Source organism: Eurytemora carolleeae, unplaced genomic scaffold (genome assembly GCF_000591075.1).
Source record: "Eurytemora carolleeae unplaced genomic scaffold, Eaff_2.0 scaffold16, whole genome shotgun sequence".
Taxonomy (NCBI): Eukaryota; Metazoa; Arthropoda; class Copepoda; order Calanoida; family Temoridae; genus Eurytemora; species Eurytemora carolleeae.
In genome coordinates this window covers 607,314-622,727 of record NW_019396244.1, presented here as the reverse complement: position 1 = coordinate 622,727, position 15,414 = coordinate 607,314, and the positions used below count along the sequence as shown (strand labels likewise).

General features: G+C 32.1%; 1 long non-coding RNA gene across 1 annotated transcript; it reads left to right on the top strand.

Annotated features, from left to right (window-relative positions):
• The first annotated feature begins 2,268 nt into the window (after nt 1-2,268).
• On the top strand, nt 2,269-3,071 carry LOC111699211 (uncharacterized). Its single transcript, XR_002764699.1, has 2 exons — nt 2,269-2,346; nt 2,945-3,071. It is a non-coding gene; the product is annotated as an uncharacterized LOC111699211 (long non-coding RNA).
• The last annotated feature ends 12,343 nt before the right edge of the window (nt 3,072-15,414 follow it).

Genomic DNA, 15,414 nt, shown 5'->3' with positions numbered 1-15,414 from the left:
TTTTGGAAATGTTTTACAAAATGTTTTTTTCCGATTCATATTGTTTAGATAGGGGTGGGCATTAGACAAAGTTCCATCAAAAAACGAAAGTTTTCGGAAGATTATGGAAAATTTTACCGTTAACGAACGGAAAAAGCCCTTATAATTATTACTTAACGTCCCTTAAACCAGTTTTTGAAGAAACTTGCACATTACCATCTAAAAAGACAATAAGATTGTAAATTTTATAATTGTAATAGCAAATTTTGCCTCTGGATGCAATGCAGGCAAAATTGGTCTTGGGATCCCTTGGTAAAGTGAAATTCCTTTAAATTCCCTGGGAAGTTACGTGAAATTTACTTTATATATGGTTCTCTAGCCTAGACCAATTTTACTTACGTAAAACAACATCCGAGGGTAGGGAGGATGCTTTGGAGGCAAATTTGTCAAGGGAACCCGTGATAAAATTTTTAATTTCCCGAAAAAGTAGTTGAATTTAATTTTTCGTCTTTAAAGATGAAAACGCGGGAATTTTTACCGGTAAACTTTACGGAGCGGCATGTTATTTTACTTTAATGTCCCAAAGGCCAGTTAATCTTCTGCTGTTTGGGGGAATCATGGGTCGGTAATATTGATAAAAGTCTGTAAATTATTAGTTATGCAAACAAACTGAAATAGCAGTGTTCGTTAAAAAATTGCTTACACTTTCGTTCGTTCTTATGCCCTCCAACCAAATTTTGTATTTTGGTGAAGTTTAAGATAATTTGATGGTTGATTTTAGCAAAAGTTCGTTAACGAACGAAACACCTATAAATTTAGTGAACAGAAAAGTTAGAAGTTAAATCAGTAAGTTTAATTAAATTAACTAAGGTTGATACAACTGATTGAAAGAAAGAACTACCATCGCCAGACCAAGGTTCAGAACACCAATGTTACAAATAAAAGCTCAAATTTAATAAAATAAAATTGTTCACATTGCAAAAATCTGGTTTCAACCTGCAAGCAATTTCATTAACAATTTTCAGGAAAAACATTTCTTAACTTTTAACTTTGAGAATCAATTCAAAATAAACTAAAACAGTTCTAGGAAGTTATTTATTTATAATCTACGACCCAAAAAACATGAAAAAGAAAAATTTAGATTGAATGCGTTAAAGCGGATTCAAGAGTGAAGGCTCACAAGCTATAAAATCAAGACACCTTCAATTCCTTAATATTTTCTGGTTTAAATAGTACAGAAGTGGTTGAGGGGGAGGGGGAGGAATTTGACAAGGAGAAGGAATGGAGTAGGGAGGGAAGAAGGAAGGAATTTGTGAGTTAAATAGGTATTGAGACAAGGAAGGTGTTGAGGGTAGGAGGATTAGAGAAGCATGAGGAGGAGTTGGAGCCGGAAGAGTAGGAGTGAGAGAAGGATGATATCCGCGAGACATTGAGGAAACGAGTAGGTAAGGATTAGAAGGAAGAGCAGTAATCTAGTAGGGGAAGAAGGATGAACAAAGGAGAGAAAAGAAAAAAGCAGGGATTGAGTAGGAGTAGGAATTGAGTAGTAGTATGAGCTGATTAGGAGTAGGAATTGAGTAGGTGTAGGAATAGGAATTGAGTAGGAGAAGGAATTGAGTAGGAGTAGAAATTGAGTAGTAGTAGGAATTGAGTAGTTGTAGGAATTGAGTAGTTGTAGGAATTGAGTAGTTGTAGGAATTGAGTAGTTGTAGGAATTTGAGTAGTTGTAGGAATTGAGTAGTTGTAGGATTTGAGTAGTTGTGGGGATAGGAGAGGTAAAGATTGCAAAAAAAACCATATACTAATAGCTTTTTTACACAAAAATACAACGGATATATAGATATATAAATAGGTTCTAACAACCATCATAAAAATGAGTGGGGGCATGCAAGCTTATGTTTGTTCTCGAAATCGAGTTTAAAATACCTATTTTAAGAGATCTCACGGAAATTACCAGATTTCCGTCGGATTTCAGAACTTCAACTCAACATTATTTCTCTCAAAAAAAATTGCTTCAGCGACCGAGCCTTATTTGACTTGGATGTTTATTGTGTAAACTCAATATTGCTGACCCACCCTGATTTCCAATTGAGGGGGGGGGCAGTGATCGAAAGATTTATTTAGAGGAGGGTTCATGTTGTTCACCCCTTCACTCCTTATCTTCTTATCCTTGTTCAAGTGTGCTCTGGCTTAATTCATAAACACTTTTCTGTAAAGATACCGTGGAACCCATAAACTGTAAAATATGTTAGATTTAAATTATGATTTAATATACTCAAATCTCATTTCAGTCTTGTACAATGAACAAAAATATAGTATTAAAATTCGATGATGGTGATGGTCCAAACCTCTGTAGAGTAAAAAAAGGTAGATGTTAGTTTCACATTTATTGAAAATATATTTCGGTCTAGGTTGACCCTCGTCAGTTCTAACGATATAATAACCATCAAAATCGATAAAAAAAATTAAAAAATTTGTTAAAAACCACAAGAAAATAAACAAACAAAAAAGATTATTTCAAAAAAAATTTGGGCTGTCAAATGGACGTTAGGGAAACGAACTCAAATTATGAGATGGGAATAAGATAATACATGTTAAATATACATCTTAGGCATTACAATGAAAAATGTCCGTCAAACTGCATTAATTTGTGAAATCTCAAAAATTGTGAGCTGCTAAGAAGATCTAATTATTTTCTCAAGATTCAGCAGTTTTTCAAATATTGTTAAAAAGGATATTTCAAAATTTCAGAGAGTTCATAAATCAAAACTTTTATGAAAAAAAAAATACTTTCTGTGTTTGGTAGTTTATCCAAAAGTTTAATATTCCCAATTAACTTTTTCAACAAGTGTATTTTCCAAATTTACGCTGTAGACTAACATATAAATTTATATGTGATATAATGTAGGTTTTTACATCCACTAGTCCCCTGATTCTTTCATCATTCTAAATTATTTGTTTTTAGATTGATAAATGAATGATGGATAAATAAACATTACAGGATTGAATAACTCTATCGCCTGGTGTGACTCCATATTTACAAAACAGTCTTGTATAAATATCAAATATATTAAACTGTTCTTACCCGTTAACTTGTGTATTAAATGGACTGTCTGCTTAATTTTAATTGACTCTCTGCGATAAGATGACAATGCTCGATACAATGTTATTTTTAAAAGCACCTTAAAAGCTTTGTCTGATTTAAAAGGAATTACAAATTCAAGAGTTTTTAAACTGATAATTTTCTTTTGACTTTTATTTTTGCGAAAGTGACTTGCGAATTTCTTGCTTGTAAGTTTCTTATCAGAAATAAACACTTCAGGAAAACAACGATATCTTCCACATTTTGATCAGATTACGGTTTCAGGGGTACCATTGCAAATCGGACATTGCCATCTTTGCATGGAGAGTACCTTGAAATTACGCTTACAGTCTCTTTCTCCTCTGTAAAAGTATTCATTAAAATTTTAGTTTCTTCCATTCTTGCTTTAAAACTATAAAATTATTTGAGCAATAAATATTTTGTGAACAATACAATCTTTTGGGTTTCAGACGTTTATGTTATTTTAGAAGAAGGCATATATTATACAACCTAGAGAACTACTACTTCTAGGCTAGACATATATTATACAACCTAGAGAACTACTACTTCTAGGCTAGACATATATTATAAAACCTAGAAAACTACTACTTCTAGGCTAGACATATATTATACAGCCTAGAAAACTACTACTTCTAGGTTAGACATATATTATACAGCCTAGAAAACTACTACTTCTAGGCTAGACATATATTATACAACCCAGAGAACTACTACTTCTAGACTAGACATATATTATACAACCTAGAGAACTACTACTTCTAGGCCAGACACATATTATACAATTTAGAGAACTACTACTTCTAGGCTAGACATATATATTATACAACCTAGAGAACTACTACATCTAAGCTAGACATATATTATACAACCTAGAGAGCTACTACTTCTAGGCTAGACATATATTATACAACCTAGAAAACTACTACTTCTAGGCTAGACATATATTATACAACCTAGAGAACTTCTACTTCTAGGCTAGACATATATTATGCAATTTAGAGAACTACTTCTAAGCTAGACATATATTATACAACCTAGAAAACTACTACTTCTAGGCTAGACATATATTATACAACCTAGAGAACTACTACTTCTAGGCTAGACATATATTATACAACCTAGAGAACTACTACTTCAAGGCTAGACATATATTATACAACCTAGAGAACTACCACTTCTAGGCTAGACATATATTATACAACCTAGAGAACTACTACTTCCAGGCTAGACATATATATTATACAACCTAGAGAACTATTACTTCCAGGCTAGATATATATTATACAACCTAGAAAACTACTACTTCTATGCTAAACCTTTAAAGTTTTCTATCTATTAGATATGCGACAAATATGATTTATGTCTGAGTCTCAGCACAGATAAAACCAGAATAAAAAGGTTTGGTTTGGAAATGAATGATGGTTGACTGAAAGATGGAAAAAGTTGTAGATTTAAGAAATAATTTCCAGTCCTGTCATCATATATTCAAGGAGAACAAAAGATTAAACCCTTGGCTTAAACCTGCTGCAAACTTTTAACTAGAATGGGATAAAAATAAATAAAAATTTTAAACTTTATTTGAGAACATCATCCCTCCTAACAAATCAGAATATAGAGGATGAATTAATTATTGGAAAACGGAATAATTTACGTTGATATGGTTGATACCTATCGTTCATAGCTTATGATTTTATGTTTCTTAACGTTTGCTAATGGCTGTTAAGTTTGAGATTAAAATTTCGCTAGTTTGAGAATTATTTTTTCTTTTTGACCAATCTGAAATGATAGACTATCGTTTTTTGTAAATTGTTAAAAGGCATAGCTCATCCCATGAGCACTAGGTCTGTAAGTCAGGCTTTTTATAGAAGGATATATTAAAAATCTTTTACAGGTCCAAAATTCAATGCAATTTGATAAGTTGATAAGTACTTTAAGGTTCCCTGAGAATAGTCTTGTAATATCACGTTAATAAACCAAATTTTGGAAAGAAACCATATCAATACTTTAACTCCTTAACAGGTAAAAGTGGCACATTACAATTTTTGCGACAATGGGGGGGGGGGTTAATAAAAGTAAACATGCAAAAAGGCAGTTATTCCCCGGCACCCTATTTTTATCTAAGCATAATTAATTTGTAGTAAATATTGAGGCCCCTTGTAAAATTACGTCGTACGTTGTTCATAAATTAATTACGCAAATCCCTTATTGCGATTAATCCATTCCGAAATACCCATTTTGTGATACGCTGTTAATACCCAATTCTAATCTGAACGAAAGAAATACACATCAGTTTATAGAGTAACTCCGTACTGATTACTGCGAGAGAGTGATCCTGAAACCCTGTGTTGACCAGGTTGGATGGTCCCCATCATTTGGGATCGATATATATAGCTTGTTGATAGCTAGGCTTGTGTCCTTGTGTGGCATTTAGAGCGTATTGAAACCCTGTGTTGATATATCCGAGGAGGTTAAAAGCATTGAATTTTGATAATTTTGATAATTCACATAACAGTTTCCTATGACCAGAATATTTCATTGATTATTTATGTGAAAGATAGATCCCATGTCAGGCTTTGAAATCCGTTTTGTGTTTACATTACCGCCCAGTGACAGCACACTGCAGTATAAAAGATGCATACACCTCTGAAATAACTTTCCTTGCATTAAATCCTTGGGTTGGATTGTCCCCATCATTTGGGATCGATATATATATAGATTATATTTTTGATAGACATGTTTGTTTCTTTGTGTGGCTTTTATTGGGTATTGAAAGTTCAAACCCTGTGTTAATATAACCAGGTTGGATCAATATATATAGCTTGTAGTATAGCTAGGCTTATGTCCTGGTTTGTCGTTTAGAGCTCTGAATTAATAGCTTGCTGGATAGGTACGCTTGTGTTCCTGTGTGGCATTTAGAGCCAGGTGGGTTGTGTCCTGTTTAATAATAGCGTGTTGGATAGCCAGGCTTGTGTCCCTCTGTGGCATTTAGAGCCAGGTGGGTTGTGTCCTGTTTGATAATAGCTTGCTGGATAGCTACGCTTGTGTCCTTCTGTGGTATTTAGAGCCAGGTGGGTTGTGCCAAGGTTGTCAGCTTTGTCTAAGAGCAAAACGTCTTTAAATATCTTAAAATTGAACCTTATTTTCGATAAAAAAATATTCTAAAGAAAAGATTATTGCTAATCGAGACAAAAAAGTATTATATTGTATATTTTAAAAAAATATTTTTCTTTTTGTTTCAAGGTTAGAGAAGAGTGTTCGTGTACTAGTCAGGTATAAACCAGAGAAAATCCAATAATGAACAATTTCAAATCATGCAATTTTACTCACGGTACATTTTCATTGTAATCTATAGAACCTGGAGATAGATAGATAGATAGACAGATAGATAGATAGATATATAGATAGATATATTGATAGATGGATATATAGATAGATAGATAGATAGATAGATAGATAGATAGATAGATAGATAGATAGATAGATAGATAGATAGATAGATAGATAGATAGATAGATAGATAGATAGATAGATAGATAGATAGATAGATAGATAGATAGATAGATAGAAGATAGATAGATAGATAGACAGACAGACAGATAGATAGATAGATAGATAGATAGATAGATAGATAGATAGATAGATAGATAGATAGATAGATAGCTCCAGTGAATAACATAAAGAGAGAAAATAGCCCAATATTCAATTGTGGACAATATCAATAAATGTGTCAGCTGAATCCTGAATTCTGTATAAATATTGAAAAACAAATGGTTTTTAGAAAATAAATTATTTGCCCAACAGTAAACAGAAATATTGCAATAGGAAATGAGCATTTGTACGTTTTTAATTTTTGGTTTGACAATTTTTTTGACAGAAATGTGTCTTTATACCATGCTTTCAGAAATAAAAAAAAAGTTTTTCTGACTATTTTTAATTTTGCTCATAAACTTTTTTGAAGTTATTTTTAACAATTATCAACTTCGCTCTTAATACTTTATACCATTTTAAATGTTGCTCCTAATATTTGTTTGTCATGTTATAAGGGGACAGTAAGCTAAATTTCAAGTGACCCTCCATGCAAAGATAGCAATGGTACCTTTAAAAACTTAGTCTGATTAAGTATGAATCAATGTTTGAAAACTTATTATTATTAACTGAGAATTCTCTACTAAAGTAACTGGCGCATTTCTGATGCAGGAAAACATGTAGGAATTCTCAGATTTAAACACTTTATCAGCTAAAAAACGACGATATCTTCCAAATTATTAATCAAATAAGGGTTTTATGGGTACCATTGTGAATCTGGCATTGCCATCTCACTTTAGTTTCAGTAGAGGTAAATATTTCCATTTACAGATAGCGCCGATTGAAGGATTCATAACTCTAATTGGATAATGAGATAGATAGAAAGATAGATGTTACCGCCATGCAATTTCTATTGGTTCAGAATTCTGAGATATTTAATACAATTTATATATATTCTTCTAATCTTCTGAAAATTGTAATGAAGCTTTTTGTTGACAATTGTTTTGAACAATGATAAATAAATTGTTTTCTATTCTTATTGTTTTCTTGATACACCGAAAATGTGGTAATTTCGAAGCACAAAATAAAACAACGATTTTACATTCCAGTTCGTTAACGGTTTACTGTTAACGGTTTACGGTTAAAATAACGAAACGGAAAGGTCCATCAGGCAACCGTTAACTCATAACTTAACTGTTCTTTTTCTTAAAAAAACACAATATTTCGGTTATTTTCTAAAACGTTAGTCCAGTCTACTAACCAGTTAACAATTTTATCTTACTGACGGATAAGACATAGAAATCTTTTCTCTGTAAACTTACTCCATTAACCAGGGATAATTACATTCAGTTTCTTTAATTTGAATACAATCGCGGTTTAGTCTATAATTCAACCAACCATGTTTGATTTGACAACATTTTTTCACATTAAAGCAAAAAATTTATCTTTAGTTGGTCAAATTTTTATCGAACTTGACAGCTTACTAGTAACTGGGATAAATAATAACTGAAAGAACTGATTACTTGCCACAAACTCTAATTTTCTAAACTTCGTACCTTTGCAACCTGCTGGTTAAATCGTTGAAATACAACTTTGACTTTTTAATCTAACAGAATTCATGGCTTTAAATATTTTAGGTCTACTACAATGCAAAGGGCCCAAATTGTTGATGGACCTTACATATTAATGGTTGCTTGGAATTGAAAAAAACTTGCCTCAAAATCCAAACGCAAAANTTACACTAATTATACTGTGCTCCCAGGGATATTCATAATACCACAAAGGATTAAGGGGAATCTTCTAATGTCAAATTAAACACTATTACGAGGGAGAAGGAATTTCAGTTTATGGGGAAGGGGGGGGGGAGTTGTGTAATAGTTTAATGTCTTTAAACAGTTTACAGCATAATCAGAGTTAGTCTTCGTTCATTACAAATGCATAGAAATTCTTGAATATTAGTTTTTAAAATTATTCCGATTTTCAATCAAATTAAATTAAAATTATTAAAGGGAGGTAATTTCGAGTAACCCACTATAGAGCATTTGTCATCTTTGCATAGAGGGTTATTTGAAATTACGCTTACAGTCCCTTTAAAAAAAACTAAAAAATAACAAATATATTTTTAAAATGATAATAATCAAAGAGAACATTAACATTTGCGACAAAGAGGTTATATCTAATGTGTACACTGTTTTAAATAAACCAGGTCATTTGGTTTCTTTATGCCTAAAGGAAATAGGTCTTTTCCACAAATTTGATTTTCTAATCCCTTGAACTTTGCAACCTAATTCTATAGGCCGTAGATGAATTCTGTTTGATAAAATAATCTAAGTTTGAAAATCAAAAGTTTACACCATTAGGCTGCTAAGATCGGATTAGAAAATATGAATTTGTGGTAAAGACTCTATTGTATTTTTTACGTAAATGTTTTGAATTTTTTCCTGACATGTGTTGCAGCTCTATACTTACTTCATCATGAATAGTTAAATAATGTAAATATTAGAAAAGATATATTTTCTGAAGCCATAGAACGTATTTTCCTAATAATTCTATATATAAAATCATACTTTTGTCATATTGCATTTTTAAAAATATTTTTTCATAACTGAACACATATGCTGGGTGGGGGAAAAACCAAAATATTTATAAAATTTATAAATTTGACCAAAAACATAACAGCCAGAAATGTAACAAAACAAAAATGAAATCATTTTTGATCAAAACTAATGTTCTGCTTTTTCAAGATTTAATAGCTTTTTAATTAAGCAGTAAATGCTCCTAACCGTATTTTGGCTCGATCGGTTCAGCAATAATGACGTTTGTTGGAAACAAAAAAACCATCAAAAAGACCAAATCCGTTTTTGTTTAGGTATCTCTACAGTTCAAAATGATAAATATCAAATGTAACCTCTGCAAAGCTGAAACCTAAACTTGAGAAAATTGAATCTTTTATCTGAAAAGATGAGAATTGAATTGAGTAAAATTAGATTGAGGAGTGCAGAAAACAAATATATAAATTTTTACTTGAATTCAACTTTATTCTCGAGACTTTGCATCTTCCAGAAAACCACGAGAATCTACACTAACGGCGAATTGTTTATCTTTACACTAATTTATTCTTACATTAATATCCGGGAAATTGTCTAAACTGCAACCAATTAGAGTGTTGATTGTAGAAACCAACCAGCCAATCAAGAGGTCAAGAAAATTCATAATTCAAAAGAGTCATTGCTCCGTGAATAAAGCTTTAATATCCAAAAGAGAGGATTAGTCAGAAATTCAAAAGTGTGGACAGTGGATACAAAGATATAGCAATCAGAATGAAGGATATCCAATACAAACCTTATTAGACCCTTTAGACCCTAATTACCATGGTTATAAAGACTTTGCAGCTGAATTTAAAAAGAATGGCAGGTTCGATTCTCAAAGGTACCCTTCAAACCTTACTCTGATTAATTAAAAACATGTCGTTTTCTAACTTAAAAATGTTTAACTCTTATTATTTTTTCATTGAATATTGAGCAAGAAATACGCAATTCACTTTTGCAGTGAAACCACAAATGAAAATAAACAGTACTCAAAATCAAAAACATGAATATATGATAATATTTTTTTTTATGAGACAAACCATTCAAGGACACTGTTGTAAACAGGACATGCCACTCTGATAGCACGTGTATAATCTCTTTACATGAGATGTGATAAATCTTATTGAAGGAAACCAGTTCTGTAAATCCTATAGATCAACTTAATACCCCCCTCCCCCTACCATAATTGATCAAATTAACATTCCCCCTCCCTTAATTGATCAAAAAATTTCCCCCCCCCCCCCTCATTGATCAAATATATATATACCTTACAACACCCATCCCATTATTGATTAAATGAATTAAGTCATCAAATGAACATAACCCCCCTGCCCCCCCCCTTAATAGATCAAATAAATATTCCCCCTTAATTGATATTTACTGGTGAGGAAATAGCCAGGCTAGATTTAATGGGATTTATTAGGATTATCCCAGATTTGCTGTCTCCCGACTTTTGACTTCTTCAACGCATTTGACGCATCAGAAACATATTTTTCCTTCCATACATTATGATCTCTTAAATATTACTAGAAGAGGATCATTTGGCGAAATGTCCCGTTTTTCCATACAAAGTCTGCATTTGTACTGTACAGCTTTCTCTAGCTGATTAAAAGTTGGCTCGGTACCTGAAATAAACTGGAGTTTACAGTACTCCAGATGAACATATTTATGTAACAAACCTTAATAAGCTAATTCAACTTTAAGCTTTGAAATGATAGTTTTGAATTGAAAGATTTTTAGCATTGCTTAATTGAATTTTAACGAAAAACCACGCATAAAATTGAAACAATCAGACTAAAGTAAATTGCATGTAATTTGGAAATCACACTATCACCATAGTTTCAGTAGAGGTAAATATTTCCATTTATAGATAGCGCCGATTAAAGGATTCATAACTCTGATTGGATAATGAGATAGAAAGAAAGAGAGATGTTACCGCCATACTATTTCTATTGGTTCCGAATAGACTGCAAACACATGACTGAACCCTGATTGGATCAAGCGCTAATGGACTCGGCATATATACAGGAGTGATCTTATATGTTTTTTATCACCACTTCTCCTTTAAAAGATGAATTGAGAAGAACAAAACTGATGTGCCACGGGCAGCCGTAGAACATTTAAATTTCTGAGCCGGGTCAACCTTTCCGGTCCCAGTTTGTACTGATTCGCCCAGACATTGGGTAAATAAAGCAGACACTCAATAGGACTAGTCGGTGCAACGAGGTTGACGCGGTTAGACTTTAGGTTGAATTTACTTTTACTAAAGGGTCAGGGGTGCCTGGTGCGTGTCTTATATGTAACCGGATATAAGTTTGTTTTTCTCATACTTGGACTTAGTTCAAAACTAGAGGAGCTACGAGGTCACATAGTCGTACCAGTAATCTAGCATAAATTTGACTTTCTCCTTCTGTCCAGGTCACAGTGATTTAGCCACAATACGAAACTGCAACTTGATACATTTTTATGCCACATAGATAGGTTTATTCTATTAACTGAACTATAAAAGAAATTTTAATTTTCTTAAATTTACATAACTAGCCTTAGAGGGCGCTTCGCGCCCATCTTCTAAATTAATTGTGAACATGTTCTCTTTGTGTACATCGTAAAACAAAACAAAAATAATTCGCGGATTTTCACAAAAAATGTCGTGGATTTTCAAAATTTGGGCCCGATCGGTTCAGCCGTTTTGACGTTTATTGGATACAAACAGACAGACAAGCCAAATTTATATATAGATTACAAGTCCAATTCAGAATGTAGTAAATGCCCTACTCCATAAACGGTTTAGAACCCGTATCTATCCAGGTACAATTCAGTTTCACTCCGCTATCAATGCTGAACCCGACCACAACTAATATTCGTTTTGTATACAATGCACTTAAAACGCCGAAATAGTTAGCCGCCAGATGTCTAAGCTCTCGATTCTTTGAATGATTGCACGTGGCAGAGACACCTATAAAAAAGTCTTTTTAAGTGTACTGTATACAAAACAAATAATAAATATTATGAAATATTAACCACATATGAATGCGTCAAATAATTGATGACTTAAGATCGTAATATCTGAATGATTTGTTTGAAATTAAATTGATTATTTTACGATACGAGTCGAATATTGCAATTTTTTTGAATTTGTATGGACGCTACGTTCCTCATTATAAGTCGTTTTAAACAATTTTCTCCTTATAGACGCGACAAAAAGAAGTAAGATTAGTAGCAATCAAAAGCGATTAAGCGATTCCCCCTTTCATTTTTTTGCGAACACTTCCGTATAATGTAGTTAACCAATCAAAATATGGGTATGACGAAGTTAGATATATCTACGTATCTAGATTGGGTTAATCGCAATCCATAATTTACATATTTACTATAGAGCACATTTAAATAGGTGAACAATCCACAGTGTAATTTACCTAGATTTACTATGGGGCCTCTGTATTAATTACAAGAGCAGTACCCTTTAACTCGTTATCCGAGGGACAAAGGGAGAGATTATCAGTATCTTTTGGCAAACAAAATAAACTCAGTTAATATTCTCTCTTGTCTCAGTGCAAGAAATGTTAATAGGGAACCAATTGAATTTTTAGAAAGAACAATCAAGATTATTTAAATTTTTTTTTTGACTAGCAAAATTTGTTCAGGGTTTTGTTTTGAATCTGACGTTTTTACAGTTATAGTTTAAATCTAGATTTTTTACAGGTATATATATGTATGTAGCGCGCGTAAGGTATGTTAAAACAAAGAATCTAAAGTCCCGGAAATTACTGTCTGTGTTCACTGCATAATTCACTAGATCTAAAGACATTTATTTTGAGAACAACAGCTCTACCATCAACAACGGTGAATGGTGAATATACTGCATACCGATTCTATGGACAAGTCAGATTTTCTTCTTTTTTGTAAGATAAGCTTTGGCTGCAGTAATGGCTTTTGAACCAACAGCAAAATGTACACACTGATTTAACAAAACTTCTTTTTTGGTTAATTAAACATAATTTTTTGCTTTTTCTCTTTTATACATTTTCCAACAGTTGGGTTTAAATGAAAAGGTATGAGTTGATAACTTAAAGTACGTTTAAAAATTTAATTCAAATTGAAGAAACTGAACGCAACTAAACCTGATTAGTCCAGGGTGCAGGTACTGTACACATGAAATACTGTACAAAATATTGTAAATTTCTGTGTGTACAATATAAGGAAACACTTGTCCGATTCATTATACATTTTCTAGCTTTAGCTGCCACTTCCTCGTCTACCTAGCCTATGAAATCACAGCTCAATCACACCTAGAAAACGTTTAACGAATCGGATAAACAGATTACAAAAAATTAGATTTATGATTAGGTAGTAATACAACTAAAAAGATTATGATTAAAGGAAAGTAAAGTAAAATAGAAAAAGAAGATTATAAAGTTTTGGGTAAATAGAACAAAAAGAAAGGGTTGGACTAAAATTATAAATTAGGAAAATAATGATAAAATGAAAAGAAAGACTAGAAAACAAGAATGTTATATTGTGCCCGGATGCCCAAATCATTTATATCTACTGAAAGATAAACCTATATTAACATATACATATATTGTTGTCCTGAAGATTGTTAAAAACAAGCAACATTATGTAGGCAATGAATAGTAAAAACATGCTGTTCAATCAAGTTATATACATAATGCATATTTATGTAAGTACATCATATTTATAAGTAGATACATAAGAAAATATATAGAGTGAAGTCAAAAACGGAAATCTAGTTAAAAGCTCAAAGAGACTTAATTTCAAATTACCCTTGATTTGTAGAGTAGTATATTCGATTCACAACGGTTAGGGGGTGGGTTCATCGATATTTTAAAGGACACATTAAAATATAAATATATTAGTTGGTAACAATGCAGCTGCAAAGGGTAAAGTAAAAGTTTATAAAACCCCAGAAAACTACGAAAAGAAAAAAATATTTTTTTCCATCTCTCTAGCAAGTCAGGTCTAAAACATGAATATAAGCAGTATACAATAGTATAAAGAATATTTTGGACAAGTTCCAGAGATAAGTAAACTCATCTCAGTACATTCCAGATCAACTTACGATAGAATCATTAAAGGAATTGTTCAGCTAATCTAAAATACATAATTTAACCTCATTTTTTAAACTATAGTTTCAGTAGAAGTAAACATTTCCATTTACTGATTTACTGATAGCGCCGATTGAAGGATTCATAATGAGATAGATAGAAAGATCATGTTACCGTCATACTATTTCTATTGGTTCAGAATAGACAGCAAACACATGACTGAACCATGATTGGATGAGGTACTAATGGAATCGGCATACAGGAGTGCTTACTTAGATTTACAACTCACGTTTCTTAGAACTGTAACTTTCGATCACTATTTGACCAGTTAAACATGACTGTTTTACCATTCTCTAATTTGATTTTTTTGACGGCAAATTTGTTTTAAACGAAAAAGTGTAATTTGTTTAAAGATTGTTGAAGTAAAAACAAACATGTGTTAGTCCGGTGTGAAGGCTCTAATATATTCCCGAGATCTCGAATGTTCAGATTTCTTAGTCTCCTAACCATCCAGCCATGACTCTTATTTTGTACGTAGAACGGTCTGGGTCAACTACACACCAAGAAGCATAGGCCCACTGGTTCGAGTGAATGCATTTACGGTGCGATTAAATTCTAGTACCGGTTTGGATCATGCAACTATGGAACCAGGGTGATTTATTTTCTTGCATGGATTCCCTTGGATAAATTCAATTAATCTAGAACTCATGTTTAGAACTCATGTTTAGAACTCATGTATAGAACTCATGTATAGAACTCATGTTTAGAACTCATGTTTAGAACTCATGTATAGAACTCATGTTTAGAACTCATGTTCAGGACACCTGCTTAGGTGAATGTGTGTATAAATAATATTGTTTTGTGTTGTTATGTATCAATCTCCTTCGGTGCTCTTACTGTCAATACAAGGTCACATTTACAACTAGAAAAATATAACTGCCTTCTCACATATCTGTATCTTAATAATGTAATGTCTATATCAAACATATGAATACTAAATAATAAAGTGAAAAAAACAATTTAGAAAACCTAAAATTTTTTTTTACAAATTTTAAACCAGCCCCCTCCAAGGAACTTTTACTGTTCTAGACATAATTGTCTCTAAATTTGGTTTTATAAATATTACATATATATATATATATATATATATATA